The 16,548-nt window shown below is 34.1% G+C and overlaps 1 protein-coding gene and 1 long non-coding RNA gene across 2 annotated transcripts in view; both read right to left on the bottom strand.

Moving 5' to 3' along the window:
- The window catches only part of LOC145286247 (uncharacterized), a 153,227-nt gene that overhangs the window by 111,370 nt on the left and 25,309 nt on the right, over positions 1-16,548 (bottom strand). The gene's annotated exons all lie outside the window — the stretch shown is intronic.
- On the bottom strand, positions 1,323-6,271 carry LOC145286246 (uncharacterized). The gene is made up of 2 exons (XR_013869133.1): positions 2,670-6,271; positions 1,323-2,548 (listed from the first exon to the last, which is right to left on the bottom strand). It is a non-coding gene; the product is annotated as an uncharacterized LOC145286246 (long non-coding RNA).

Here is a 16,548-nt window from a genome sequence, read left to right as displayed (position 1 = left end):
CGAATATCTATATATCTCATATAGACTTCAAGTGTTAGCCCCAGGTTGTGGGCCCCTTGATTTCTGAGAACTTCGACTGAAGTAAAATAAAACAATAAAGAAAATCAATTTAAACTTTGTAAATTAGAATATATATGTATATACATAGAGATAGATAGATAGATAGATGTGGGTCTTTAGACAGCATTTGTTCCTGGAATTTCCATTCAGTTAGAGATAAACATTATTGAAATTATTTATATAATTGGATGGATACTTCTCGAGAATGTTTTACAGCAAAGAAAATCGGTGTGATTTCGATGAAAACATTGATCCATTTGAATAGGAATCAGTAATAATCCTGCTGTCTGCATCCCTGAGCGCGACCACTTGTTTATTGAGTCATCTGTTTCACTGCATATGAGCGTAAAAATCTTTCGGGTCGGCACGCACCTATCCTGATAAACGACTTGTGTAAATGGAACGTACCTCTTGAAAATATATTAAACCTTATTACGTTGTCTTCTATAAATTTAGAAAGCTTTAGCAACTCAGGCGATCAGGTATTAGGAACATGCAACATCTCGATTGCTGGTCACACACACACACACACACACACACACACACACACACACACACACACACACACACACACACACGCACACACACGCACGCGCACGCGCGTATATAGTGTGAGTGTGTCTTGTTCTTGAAGTGGGTAGAACCAGTTATTTGCAAATAAAGGCGTTTTTGAGAATATAATAAATGATATTGAATTAACAACCTCAGTTGTGCACTATTAATGTACAACATAAACCGTTGGTTAACTAAAAGAAATTTATGACACACACACACACACATATATATATATATATATCATCATTATTTTTTTTTTGGGGGGGGGTACAAAACTTTATTATAGTTATGAAAAAGGGAAGATGGAGTTTTTTTTGTATCCCTGATAAAAAGAATGACGGAGGGAAAATATTTAATGAAGGAAAAAAAAATAGATAATGGAGTAGAGTCGCCCGACCAGGTTTCGCACTCACTTTTCAAAAGCCAAATCGAGGGTTTTCTTTTTTTTTTATTTTATTATTATAGGAAAACGAATTTTAATGTGAGGAGCGACTAAAATAAAATCAAATTATCGGGGGAACGGGGGAAAAATGAGAGGAACGTTATGATATGGAGAGAAAACGCCTTAGAGAAAAATTACGTCCAAACCTAAAACACAATCCTTCTGCTTACAGAGAGAAGGTCTCCTTAGCCTATACCACAATCAGCCGGTCACTGGGGTGTGACCGACAGATGTGTTATAGTAAATGTCTTAAAGCGGTCTCATGAAGACATGAAGATGGGCCAGTCATTAGGGTCTGAGTAACAAGAAGAAAATCATACCTGAGATGTTGGTTTTGGGTGTGGCTCCTTTCCTTTCTCAAGATGATCTCTTCACCCTGGTGGCATTCTGGTGGGAATCTTCATTTCTTTGTCCTCAGGGCCGCCTTTCGACTTAAGACATTTATGAAGGAATTCATGGCAGACACAAGAAAAATGACACGCGACACAATTGTAATATACAAAGGTATAACTAACTATTTTATTTTACATTAGAGATACAATATATATTACAAAAAAAACAATTTACAATTAATTTTTACAATAGGCTTTTCAAAGCTAACTAACCTACCCTAACTAGTGTTGAGGGAGGGGGTGGCCCCCCTCATTTACGGAGAGACAGTCTATGCGTCCTCACATCATGGTGGTCGTGCAGGAAAGAGACAGAAAGATAGCACGGGGATTATGGGAAGGGGTTTCTTTGTATCTCTACGCTCATGGACAATTTACCACCCGTCCATGCTGCAGAGTGTGTTAGAAACAGTGGCACAAGGAAATAGTGCCACATCCCTCCCTATGCTATCCGAAATTTATGAGCATTCATAAATTTCAGAAGTCCCTAATTTTCCGTGAATGGTGCGTCAACCGGCCGTCAGCAATCAATGTCCCCATGCTCTACGTTCCATCAGGAACTCAGTGAAGCAAGTTATCTTTTCCACCAGGCTCCTGGTAGGCTGGTATACTGCTTCAAATACCAGAGAGGGTAATCATCCTCGCCCTCTATCGAGGCAATGGCATCACGATTTCAGTTACTGGATTTACACTTTGTTAAGCAACCAGTATAATATTTTTTTAACAAAGCCGGATTTTACGTGAGTTCATCACGCCGACCTATACGTAGTTGACTAAGCCGGATTCTACGTGAGTTTATCACGCTGACCTATACGTATTTGACTAAGCCGGATTCTACGTGAGTTTATCACGCCGACCTATACGTATTTCACTAAGCCGGATTCTACGTGAGTTTATCACGCCGACCTATACGTATTTCACTAAGCCGGATTCTACGTGAGTTTATCACGCCGACCTATACGTATTTCACTAAGCCGGATTCTACGTGAGTTTATCACGCCGACCTATACGTATTTCACTAAGCCGGATTCTACGTGAGTTTATCACGCCGACCTATACGTATTTCACTAAGCCGGATTTTATGTGAGTCTATCACGCCGACCTATACGTTTTTTTAATTTAGTCTGCATAACATTATTTCCGTAACTGGATTTACGCTCTCTTCAGCAACCAGTATAATGTATTTTAACCAAGTCGGAGTTACGTGACCTCATCACGCCGACCTATATGTATTCCAAGTTATTACTTCAGTTACTGGACTTACGCTCTCTTCAGCAACCAGTATAATGTATTTTAGATAAGTCGGGGTTACGTGACCTCATCACGCCGACCTATATGGATTTAGTAAAACCTTGGTCTTCAGAGGTTCTAATCCAATTAATTCTGTTAGAGCAAGGAGTCTGCCGCCGAGCGACCAATAAAAACTATCCACCACGGAATATTTATTAATTATATAAAGAATTAACTAAGAAGGGCACTCAGCCTTCATGAGTTAGAATACTCAATTAGGGGGAAAAAAATTTCCAAAAATAAACAATTCAGAAACCTGGTATACATTAAATCAATGAAATAGGGTGTTAACAATTTTTTTTCTTAAAAAGAAAACATTTTTAAAAAATCATTTCAGAGCACCTCGGTCACAATTAGAATTTGTTTACACAATGCAAAGGCATTTCAGTTATTACATTCATAATTAACTTTTTCCCAAATTTCAGGGTACATTTAAAAAGTATATGTATTTTTTCAAAACTTGATTTACAAAAGATCATTAAAATTTAATTCCAAAATTTAAAAATTATTTCAAGTATTTTGGTTCATCGTTAAAATCAATATATGTTAGTTAACTTCTTTCCAAAGTAAGTCATTTATTATTATAAAAACCAATCTTCTCAAAAGGTCATAAACTTCGAATAGACCCATTTTTCGTAATACAATTCAAAAATTATTCCAAACATTTGGTTCATTATTAAAATTAATCTTCCGAAAAGATCATAGAAAATTCATTTTGAATCAATTTACCCTTCACAATGAGATTCAGAGACATCCCAAAACTTTTTCATTTCGTAATTATTATTTTTAAAATTCAGTGTACATTTAAAGTTATCTAATTGATTCTTAAAAATCATTTCTTCTTTTAGACCATTATCCAGGTCATTTCGAATTCAGAAACTTTTCATGTTAATTAACTTTATTTTCCAAGTAATTATTTTATTATTTAAAAGCAACTCTTTTCCTAAACTCACTCACAAGGATTATTTCGAATTGATAAACTCCCGCCACACCTAGGAGCTACATTAGTTAACGACCAGTTCTGTATAGTTAAAAGCTCGAAAGAATTAAAATTTCAATTAAAGAGAGATCTTTCTAGACTGAGGAAATCTTTTTTTTTTCTTAATAATTCAATTTTACGTATATACTCCTCAGTCAATATTTCAGGGACCCCTATCATACGGTCCAATTTCAAATAAACCTTCAATTAAAGAATTTGCTCGAATAATTCTTCCTTAAAATCATCTAGAGTTCAGGAAAATCTCTTTCGTTAGTCAAACAATATTTCCTTAGAAATTATTAAAAATTCAGAGAATATTCGAAATGTAATAGCGTAATTTTTCTTTAAAAAAAACTATGAACATTTCAGAGAACTCTTAAAAAATTAACGTAATCATGTAACAGTTGGCTTTTCCAAACACTCGAGGACTTCAAAAAAAGTACTTTAAGTGCTGTTTGAATAATTGTCTCAGTTTTTATTTTTAATAAAAACCAATTGAAGACATCATTTAATGTAATTTAACGAAGCATAAATAATTTTGTTCTTTAAACTTGGTAGAAAAATTAAAAAAAACTCCAAGTTAATTCGTTATTATATGCCCTCCTGCAATCAGCCATGGGGGTTTAGCTATACAATCATTAAAACGCAAGAGTAGAGAAAGAGAATGAGGGGAAAAAGAAGGGGATAGAGGCAGAGCGATGCCATTACACACCCCACCACCCTCATAACACCATTACGTAATAACAAAAAAAAAATCTTCGACGATTTTAAAAGTCACTCTCTCGTCCTCACAGGTAAGGGAATGAGAGAGAGATAGAGAGAAGAAGAGAGAGAGAGAGGCAGGTAGCGTTGTTCTACCACCCATCCCTTAACAACCTCACAAACACCATGACGAGGTCATCTTAGCTTATCCTTCCCATGTGCGGCCATTGTTTTAAAAAATGAGTGACAGGTAGACATTAAACATTTCTACGAGTTTAAAAAATAATAAAATAGAAAAAAAATCTTGTTTTTATCAATTTTGTAAGGCGCTGACACAAAGAAAACTTCGTATTATGTAATCTAAATTTTTAGCGATAATATTTTTTCTCTCCCTTCTTTTCTTTTTTTAACAGACAAAAAAAATAAATAAAAAACATTATCAAATCAAAAAGTCCCCTTATATTTCAGCGTAAATTGGTACCTAACCTGAAAAATAAACACATCAACTGTTCATGGAATAAAATATAATGTAAAAGTTCTATTTTTTCAAATCTGAATCTAACACTTGCAAAGTCAAAAGAATTTTTTTAAAAAGTCCTATATTTTTATAAACCTGAAATAAAGATCAGATAAAAAATGTTAGGTATCCTTTATTTTCTTTCCTTTTTTTTTTTTTTTTAATTTATTTTTCGAGCTTCGTGTTTGAAGGATTTTTTTCTTTTCTTTTTTCTTTCATGTAATAACAAGATGCAGAGATATACACACATATCGATATATATCCGGAGAGAGACAGAAAGAGAGAAAGCGTGAGAGAGAAAGAGATATTGCATATTTTAGAGACAATTTCTTTTTGTCTCTGTTTTTTTTTTTTTGTGTAGGACACATTTCTTACTTTTTTTTTTCGAAGGGTTACTTTCAATACTCTTTTTTTTTTTAAATCGATCTTTTGCAAACTGTTTTTTTTTTTTTTTTTTTTTGTAGGTGCAAGACAATTTTTTGTTCAGGTTCTGAATTTTCTTTTTGAGTGCGTTTTTTTTTTTTTTTTTTTTTTTTGTGCGCGTGTGTACTGGTCTGCCATTTTTTTTTAATTTTGCCAGAAATAATAGTTTTTTCCGTTTTTAAAGACCGTGGACCATTTTTTTTTTTATTCGATTCGTCTAGTGGTCGTTATTTTTGGTTGTGCCGTGGGTTTAAGGGTCGAAATTATTTCCATGCTGGGAAACAATATGTTCTGGTCATAGTGCATCATTTATACTGCGACACAGATGCGTTATAGTAAATGTCTTAAAGCGGTCTCATGAAGACATGAAGATGGGCCAGTCATTAGGGTCTGAGTAACAAGAAGAAAATCATACCTGAGATGTTGGTTTTGGGTGTGGCTCCTTTCCTTTCTCAAGATGATCTCTTCACCCTGGTGGCATTCTGGTGGGAATCTTCATTTCTTTGTCCTCAGGGCCGCCTTTCGACTTAAGACATTTATGAAGGAATTCATGGCAGACACAAGAAAAATGACACGCGACACAATTGTAATATACAAAGGTATAACTAACTATTTTATTTTACATTAGAGATACAATATATATTACAAAAAAAACAATTTACAATTAATTTTTACAATAGGCTTTTCAAAGCTAACTAACCTACCCTAACTAGTGTTGAGGGAGGGGGTGGCCCCCCTCATTTACGGAGAGACAGTCTATGCGTCCTCACATCATGGTGGTCGTGCAGGAAAGAGACAGAAAGATAGCACGGGGATTATGGGAAGGGGTTTCTTTGTATCTCTACGCTCATGGACAATTTACCACCCGTCCATGCTGCAGAGTGTGTTAGAAACAGTGGCACAAGGAAATAGTGCCACAAGCCAGACGTGAATAGTCTCAAAGACCTTCAAATGAAATAACGAGTGAGCGTTAATCAGGATAGAAAATGAGTCACTGCTGAAATTCATTGCACACCGCGGGTTTTAAAGCAAATGGTCCGTTGTAGCGGAACCGTACGTATTGCTCAAACTGTCTGTTGGTTGGTAGATTTCATTCCGGATTTTACTAGGTACATGTTGTTGGACGTAACCACATAGTTTGCACTGCAACTACATTTAAATTGATAAATAACATTATTCTATATTATTCGACAGGATGGCAATAATGGTTTTGTCGCAAAAAACAAACGTACATTGGAGGCAAAATAGCAACGTTCTACAGTTTGGCGAACTTTTCACTTACTGTCACTAACCAAGGTAAACGAATGTTAATTGGACATTTAGCCGCCATCTTAGATTTTATCTGGGAAAAATTATTTATTTTCCTTTTTATGACGGAGTAAACCATATCAAGAGGGTACCCATTAGCTCAGCTGTAGAACATTGCTATTTTGCCTCAAATGTACGTTAGGTGTTTGCGACAAAACCATTATTGCCATCCTCTCGAAAGGATGTTATGCCCCCCCCATCATACGAATATTATTAGAGCATAATAGATTCACTGATTGATATAATAATTAAGTGATTGATTTCGCGCTACGAAACAGATACTGTCAATAATTGTAAATGTCAATTGAATTAAAGGAATAAATTATAAGATGGTCAACATCATGAACTTTGGAATATAGTCTTTTGTCATTTATTCACTATATATGGCACCTTTCCCTAGGCAAGGATTGAGCCTAGAACTATCGAGTTGATAGTTGGCAATTCTACCTATCGACCGACGGGGGTGGCGCCCGCAAATGACCTCAACAAATATCTATTTCAAACAAACATTCGTCCACCATTTTTATAGTGTTCAAGTCGTCTATCTTTTTATTTACAAACAAAGAGCAAGCCTCGCATTTACAGCCAATTAAGTAGTGAGTGAGATTATTTGCGACAGTGCTCTAACTAAAGAGAGAGGGGGCTTAAAATATACGTAGTCATCCACATACAGTACTGTTTCGTTGTATATATATGATAATGAAAGGATAAAATAAATCTGATGATATGAATTAAAAAGGAAAATATGGAAGACTTAAAAGCTGAATGTTTTGCATTGCTGAATGCTGCGCAGGCTAGTTCATGAGATAAAGACAATCTCAGAGTGTCACATAAAAGATCCGTCATTTTGAGGAATATATTAGATATATAGAGATAAGGTATAACTAATTTAAATTTATGTAGAAAAAGGGAAAACAAACAGCTAGTCATATATATATATATATATATATATATATATATATATATATATATATATATATATTTAATATTGATGTAGTTTCCTAAATATAAACCAAATGAAACTCCGGTGTTTATCAAAAAGTGCTCAATAGCATCAATAGCAAGCAAGGCGTTATTATAGTATAATTTTTATTTATTTATACAAACATTGTTGTCTACATATATGCATACATGTTTCAGTTGCAATTTCTTTAAAAATTCAACATGATCGGATCGAATCTTACAATAAAACTGGGTTTTTAAAACAGATTCTTGTAATATAAAATCTATTCTATTATTTGAAGATTGAAAGCAAGAAAAGGACCGGATAGAGAGGGTGGAGAAAAAAGGGCTAAAAAGGGAGGGGGAACAGGGAAATTAGGATCAGTAAACTTGGTAGTTCGCTTATTGATTTTTGCATACATTCATATCGCCTTTTGTCATTTGTATTTTCCCATTTATGGTCCTATAGTAAGATAGTCATCTTTAATTGAAATCGGTATAATTAAGTTTTGGTTTAACAAATTACTGACCAATGAACTTCACCTACGTACCAGTATTAGTCTACACAGACGTAATATACATGACTGCACTTTGCATTTTCTACTTATCTTTTCTTAAAATCTTGAGATTATATATATATATATATATATATATATATATATATATATATAATGTTTAAATTTAAACTGTATCTCCCACGGTTGACGATAGCCGAATATATATATATATATATATATATATATGTATATATATATATATATGACTGTGTGCGTGTGTGTATGCACATATATACATATATATACATATACGTACATATGCACATATATATATATACATATATATACACATATATATATATGCATACATATACACATATATATACATATACACACATACATACATACATATACACACATATATACATATACACACATACATACATACATATACACACACATGCATACATATAGACACACACACACACATATACACACATACATACATACATATACACACACATGCATACATATAGACACACACACACACACATAGACACACACACACACACACACACATATATATATATATATATATATATATATATATATAATATAAAGCTGAATGTGTGTGTGTGTGCGTGTGTGTGTGTGTCTGGTCACGAATAGGCTCCTATATGGTTGACTATTTTAAAAAACTGATTACATATAATGATAGAAGATGTATCGAGACACAGGAATGGGTATGTTTGATCTAGCAGAACGGTGGTTCATTAAAATTGTGGGGTATGCGTTCGCGCCTGGTCCACAAAGTATGGAAAAAAAAAACGTTTACAAGTGTTTTTGATATAGACGTACATAAGAATACTTTGATAAGTATGTTTTAACTTAAATAGGGATGGTATGATAAAATTGTGGGGTCTGCGTTCGTGCCTGGCCTTCATAGAATGGAAATAGGCACAAACTTTAATAAAGACTTTTCATATCTATCTGCGTAAGTATACTTTGATAATTATGTTTCAGTTTGAAGAAATATGGTATAATAAAATTATGGGGTGTTTGTTCGCACCTGACCTCCAGAGAATGGAAATATGTCACAAAGTATAACAAGGTTTTTTAATATAGATCCACAGAATATTGTGATAAATGTTTCAGTGTGAACAGGTATGGTATAATAAATTATGGGGTTTATCTATTTTATTTTTACTTTCATCATATTTTGCTTTGGTTTTGATACCCCCAAATTCGAAGCTATCTCTTTACAACCCTTCTTTTTAATAACCTATCTAACTTTCATAAATCAGAGTCCATTTTCTGTAGGCTGTTTTTGAACCCAGTCAACGACGGGTACTTTTGCTAGTATATATATATTAATCAAAGACCCAATCCTATACAAGTATTTGCATATATATTTACACACCCACAAACATATCGCACACATATATATATATATATATATATATGTATACATATTAGCAGGCCGCCCTGCGTTGCTAGGTCGTAAAATACGTATAAATATTTTATTTTAATCTATACAGAAACTGAGACATGTGCATGTGCGGACTGTTTTTTTCTAAACAGTTCACTTCTTGTAAGTAAAAAAAAACAATGATACTCGAGCTGAGATAGAAACCAAAACCTAAAAACGGTGCTTCAAGCCCGATAATAGCTTGCTACAATCTTTAAAAAGTGTTTTCAAACCTACTTATTCTTAACATAAGGAATCAGTTATGTTTCTCGACCACGCATGCGCAGTTGTGAAACAGTTGACAAACTGATAAACATCCGACGACCTTCAAGTACTTTTTGTTTAATTTTAACCCCTTAGCAACCCTTTTTTCCCGAAGGAAAATCGATTAAAAAGTTTTCCACATATCTGAATACCTTTTATATAAAATTTTAAGTTTGTACATAAAAAAATTCGTTTAATATATAGGTTGAGAAGTGTCCTCACACGCACACATTCTCACTTGTATATATTCATATCTATCTATATATCTATAAAAGTGAACGTGTCTGTGTGTCTGTGTGTCTGTTTACATTTCCCTACGCAATAACTCTGTCAATTTTTAGTCTACAGACTCGAAATTTGATAACCGGGTATTGAGATTTGGGAAAATCGATGTGATCCGTTTTCGGCCAGAAATTTGACTGTTAAGGAGTCAAAGTTCAACGATTTGACCTTTGAGAACTCTACCAAACTCCTCCGACAATTTGGGGGTCTAAATACTTGAAATTTTAGATATAGGCTCCTTAGACATGGATCTAACTTAATAACTTAATTTGACCCCAAAACAATAAATTTTAAGGGGTCATAATAAAGGTCAAAATTTAAAAAAAAATGACCGTTTTTTCTTTTTTTTTTCTTTTGCTCAGCATACACCTCCAAACACCCGAGCAACGCCGGGCACCCATGCTAGTATATTTATAAAAGTGAACGTGTGTGTGTGTGTGTGTGTACATTTCCCTACGCAATAACTCTGTCAATTTTAAGTCTACAGACTCGAAATTTGACATACAGAGTACTGAGATTTGGGAAAATCGATGTGATTGGTTTTCGCCAGAAATTTGGCGACTAAGGGGGTCAAAGTTCAACGATTTCACCTTTGAGAACTCTACCAAACTCCTCCGCCAATTTTGGGTCTAAACACTTGAAATTTTAGATATAAGTTCCTTGGACATGGATTTAACTTAATAACTTGATTTGAGCCAAAACAATAAATTTTAAGGGGTCATAATAGAGGTCAAAGTTAAAAAAATTGACCGCTTTTTTTTTTGGGGGGGGGGGCTCAACATACACCTCCAAATACCTGGGCAACGCCGATTACCCATGCTAGTATATCTATGAAAGTGAAAATGTCTGTTTGTCTGTGTCTGCATGTGTACACTTCCCTACCAAATAGCTGTCAATTTTCGGTGTACAGACTCGAGATTTGAAATAAGGAGTATTGAGACTTGGAAAAATCGTTTTAATTGATTTTCGGCCAGAAATTTGGCTGGTGATAGGTCAAAGTTCAACGATTCGACCTTTGAAAACCCTACCAAACTCCTCCGCCAATTTGGAATATGAGGACTTGAAATTTTATATATAGGTTACTTGGACATTGATCTAACTTTATAATTCAATTTGAGCCCAAAACAATAAATTCTAAGGGGTCATTATTGGGGTATAATTTGAAAAAAATTGACCTATGCGATTTTTTCCAAATTACTCAACCAATTTTTGGTCTAAACATTTGAAATTTTACATAAAGTGTATTCAAACATAGGGCGAGCTTTTTAATGTTTTTTTTTTTCTGAAAATTTGGCTTCCAAAGGGTTGAAGTCCAAAACATTTGATTTTCGCGGTCTCTAGCAAACTATTAAGCCAATTTTGGGTCTAAACATTTGAAATTTTACACAACAGGTATTCAGACATGCAGCGATCTTTTTATCAGTTTTGGGGACAAAAATTTGGCTTGCAAAAAGTCAAAGTGTACAGAGTTGACATTTTCAGACTCTACTAAACTCCTCCGCACTTTTGGGTCTAAGCACTTGAAATTTTAGATGTACGTTACTTGGACATGGGTACAAACATTTTAATTTGATTTGATCTCAAAACAATAAATGTTAAGGGGTCAAAATTAGGATCAAAATTTAAAAAAAATTGACCTTGCCGGTCTACCAACTTTTCTCCATGGTATTTAAGGAAGCCTATTATAAAGAAAGGCATTACCGTACATATTCACACTTTTTAATATATACATGTGAACATAAAGTTATGAACAGTACATTGGGCCCGAGCAATGCCGTGCGGAACTGCTAGTCTATATCTATATATTTATAGAAATGAACGTGTCTGTGTGTCTGTCAGTCTGTGTACATTTCCCTACGCATTAACTCTGTCAATTTTCAGTCTACAGACTCGAAATTTGATATACAGAGTACTGAGATTTGGGAAAATCGATGTGATCCGTTTTGGCCAGAAATTTGGCTGTTAAGAGGTCAAAGTTCAACGATTTGACTTTTGAGAGCTCTACCAAACTCCTCCAACAATTTTGGGTCGTAACACTTGAAATTTTAGATATAGGTTCCTTAGACATGGATCTAACTTAATAACTTGATTTGAGCCAAAATAATAAATTTTAAGGAGTGATAATAGGGATCAAAGTTAAAAAAAAATGTGACCTCTTCGGTCTCTACCAAATTACTCAGATAACTTCTGGTCTAAACATTTGGAATGTTACATAAAGGGTATTCAGAGATAAGCCAAGCTTTTTAATTGACTTGGGTCGAAAATTTTTAGTTACCAATATATAAATGTATGTATGTATGTATGTATGTTTGTATATCTGCCTAAAACTTTCGACAAAGGCGACGGATTTTACCAAGATCAGTATCGTTTTGAAGTTCGACTGTTCATACGACAAATATTGAAAAATTGGTTAAAAACATTAACAACTTCACCTTTGACTAGGAACTTTTCTACGGGGGGGGTCGTTTTTTTCGCAGATATTTTTAAAAAGATATTCTCTTCTTTCGATTGTCTAGCCTTAATGTAAGCATAAGTCAATTCAGCTTTGGCGATGGTCGTAACCGCGAAAACGTCAGGTTTTTTCCCCGTTCTTTTCCTCCTTCACGGTACGGATTCGAGCCTGCCATCCTACTACCACTTTTTTTTTTTTTTGCTCAACATACACATCCAAACACCCGGGCAACGCCGGGCTGAAATGCTAGTATATCTATAAAAGTGAACGTGTCTGTGTATCTGTGTGTGTGTGTGTGTGTGTGTACATTTCCCTAAGCAATAACTCTGTAAATTTTAAGTCTACAGACTCGAAATTTGATATACAGAGTACTGAGATTTGGGAAAATCTATTTGATTGGTTTTCGGCCAGAAATTTGGTTGTTAAGGGGTCAAAGTTCAACGATTTGGCTTTTGAGAACTCTACCAAACTCCTCCGCTAATTTTGAATCTAAACACTTGAAATTTTAGATATAGGTTCTTTGGACATGGATCTAACTTAATAACTTGATTTGAGCCAAAACAATAAATTTTAAGGGATCATAATAGAGGTCAAAGTTAAAAAAATTGACCGCCTTTTTTTGCTCAACATACATCTCCAAACACCCGGGCAATGCTGTGCTGAAATGCTAGTATATCTATAAAAGTGAACGTGTCTGTCTGTCTGTGTGTCTGTGTACATTTCCCTACGCAAATAACTCTGTAAATTTTAAGTCTACAGACCCTAAATTTGATATACAGGGTACTAAGATTTGGGAAAATCTTTGTAATCCGTTTTCTGCCAGAAATTTGGCTGTTAAGAGGTTAAGGTTCAACGATTTGACTTTTGAGAACTGTACTAAACTCCTCCGACAATTTTGGGTCTAAAAACTTGAAATTTTAGATATAGGTTCCTTAGACATGGATCTAACTTAATAACTTGATTTGAGTCTAAAACAATAAATGTTAAGGGGTTATACTAGGGGTCAAAGATTTAAAAAAATTTGACCTGTGCGCTCTGTACCAAATTACTCAGACAATTCCTAGTCTAAACATTTGAAATTTTACATAAAGGGTATTCAGAGATAGGGAAAGTGTTTTAATCGGTTTGGGTCGAAAATGTTTAGTTACCAATATATAAATGTATGTATATTTGTATGTTTGCATTTCTGCCTAAAACTTTCGACGTAGGCGACGGATTTTTACAAGATCAGTATTGTTTTGAAGTTCGACCTTTCAGACGACAAATATCGAAAAATTGGGTAAAACATTAATTTCTTCACTTTCAACTGGGCACTTATCTACAGGGAGGGGTCGCTTTTTTTCGCCGATATTTTCGAAAGTCATCTTCTCCTTTCGATCATCTAGCCTTAATTTAAATCTACATCACTTCCGGTTTGACGGTGATCGTAACAGCAAAGACGTCAGTTTTTTCCCCGTTGTTTTTCTCCTTTGCGGTACGGGTTCAGCTTGCCTTTCTAGTACTACTTTTTTTTTTCTTTTGCTCAACATACATCTTCAAACACACGGACAACGTCGGGCTGAAATGCTAGTACATATATAAATCCTGTGTATCGCTTTATTGCAGGTCAATATTGTTTAAATTTTGAAATTGCTATGAAACGCAGAGAAATGAAAATTGATACACTGAAAGAGCACAACAAGCTGCCTTATTTCTCTGAGTTTTCTGGAATTTGAACAAATATTTAGAAAATTATGCTAATTTTTATATTCTCTGGTAATTTTAAGTGTGTATCACTTTATTGCAGGTCTCCTAAAATGTCTAGAAAGAGTTGATTGACAGTTAATAAAAAGGAACGTGTTGTTGCAGGTCTTGCAGAAGGTTTATCTCACGTAGATCTAGCCAAGGAGCTTGAAAGAGATTAAAGAACATTGTCTTCATTCGTAAAAAAATCCAAACATCAAACTAAGGAACGACAAAAACACAAGAAAGTCAGTTTTTGCTCGTGATGGTAGAAAAAATCGCCGTCAACTTATCAAACAGCCAGAAAGCAAAAGTGCTGCTATATTTTACAAGGCTGGAATACCTTCCTTGTGCAGAAAGACACGCTGCAATGACTTAAACGAAATTACAAGAAGCATCAAGTATAAACCAAACTATTAAGGAAAAACGTTTGGCTTGCGCCCAGAAAAACATGAAAACTAGTTTTGAAAATGTTCTTTTCACCGATGAGGTAAAGCAATCCTTGATGGACCAGATGGGCGGACCAAAGCTTAGTTCTCTTGGATTCCCTACCTCTCATCGATTCCGGTGTATCAAATTTCACTTCTCTGCATTTCATAGAAATTTCAAAATCAAAAAAAAAAAATGACCTGCAATAAAGCGATACACAGGGTTTACACACATACACATGAATACATACGTTATTCTAGAGAAAAGAGGGAAATATTTTGTACATGAAAAACTAAAACTGAATTACTAAAAGCAGAACCGAAGCCAAATATTATAATATATGTTAAAGCAAAGATAACATAATCCACTGATCAGAGTATCAGTATCAGTCATTAATCATTCATTCATTTATATTCAAACCCGTGCTAATTCCCATGCATATATTACCCACCTCATCTTGCTATATACAGATACACCTATATATATATATATATATATATATATATATATATATATATATATATACTGGTATTTCGGCCCGGCGTTGCCCGGGTGTTTGGAGGTGTATGCTAAGCAAAAAAAAAAACTTAATTTTTTTTTAACTTGACCCCTATTATGACCCCTTAAAAGTTATTGTTTTGGGCTCAAATCAAGTTATTAAGTTAGATCCATGTTCAAGGAAGTAATATCTAAAATGTCAAGTGTTTAGGTCCAAAATTGTCGGAGGAGTTTGGTAGAACTCTCAAAGGTCAAATCGTTGAACTTTGACACCTTAACAGCGACATTTCTGGCCGAAACCCGATCACATCGATTTTCCCAAATCTCAATACCCTGTATATCAAATTTCGAGTCTGTAGACTAAAAATTGACAGAGTTAATGCGTAGGGAAATGTACACAGACACACACAGACACATTCACTTATATATATATATATATATATATATATATATATATATATATATATATATATATATATATGCACATACACCTCTACTTATAGATACATATATTCAATACAGGATTGATTCTATAATATTATATACGCAAACTGCATAAATTAAAATATCATGTTTAAGAGTATTGTACGACCGGGCAACGCCGAGCTACCAGCTAATGCAATATATAACAATAAAGTCATTAAAATCATTTTATAATGCAATTTTCATATCTAAACTCCTCCTCATTCGTTATCTCCTTACTTACTTAGTTATCGCTTTTATTACTACTGTTTTGATATTTTGATATACATAAGCATATTTCCGTATATATGTACATAAATACATTGTTTCGTCAAGTAACACACACACACACATATATAATTGCAGATTATATGTCTCAATTTCTTTCAGAAAATATAATTTTCAAAGCCCAAAAAAGTGTTTGAACAAGGAATACAACATTTAATAGTAATTTCCTTAATCCATGGAGTCCATTTTCCTGATGTGAAAAACATGGGAAAATATTTTACCTGCACCTCATCCTTCCAAAAACTTCTAAAATTTATATTCAGTCACATTCCAGAACTTAATCTACCGACTACCACTTTTTCAAGCATCTCGACAATTTTCTGCGTGAGTGTTGTGGTGAAGCCCACTCATTTACATATGTGGATAATATTACACATAAATAACAAGACTCGGTTAGCCTGAGTATGTGTTAACCAGAAGCCACCGAAGGCCGAGCCGAGAGCAGATATGTTCTCCAGCAAAGACTCTTTTACCTGAAAACCATTATGTAAATATACTGTAAATATACTGTAAATATACTTTCCCTAATACACTTCTTATTGATCTACCCTTGTTTGTTGAGTCTTCATTTGTATTGCC

Source organism: Euprymna scolopes, chromosome 10, assembly GCF_053919585.1.
Source record: "Euprymna scolopes isolate OS-2025 chromosome 10, ASM5391958v1, whole genome shotgun sequence".
Classification (NCBI taxonomy): Eukaryota; Metazoa; Mollusca; class Cephalopoda; order Sepiida; family Sepiolidae; genus Euprymna; species Euprymna scolopes.
The sequence above is the reverse complement of the archived record's forward strand: the minus strand, read 5'-3'. Positions and strand labels throughout refer to the sequence as shown.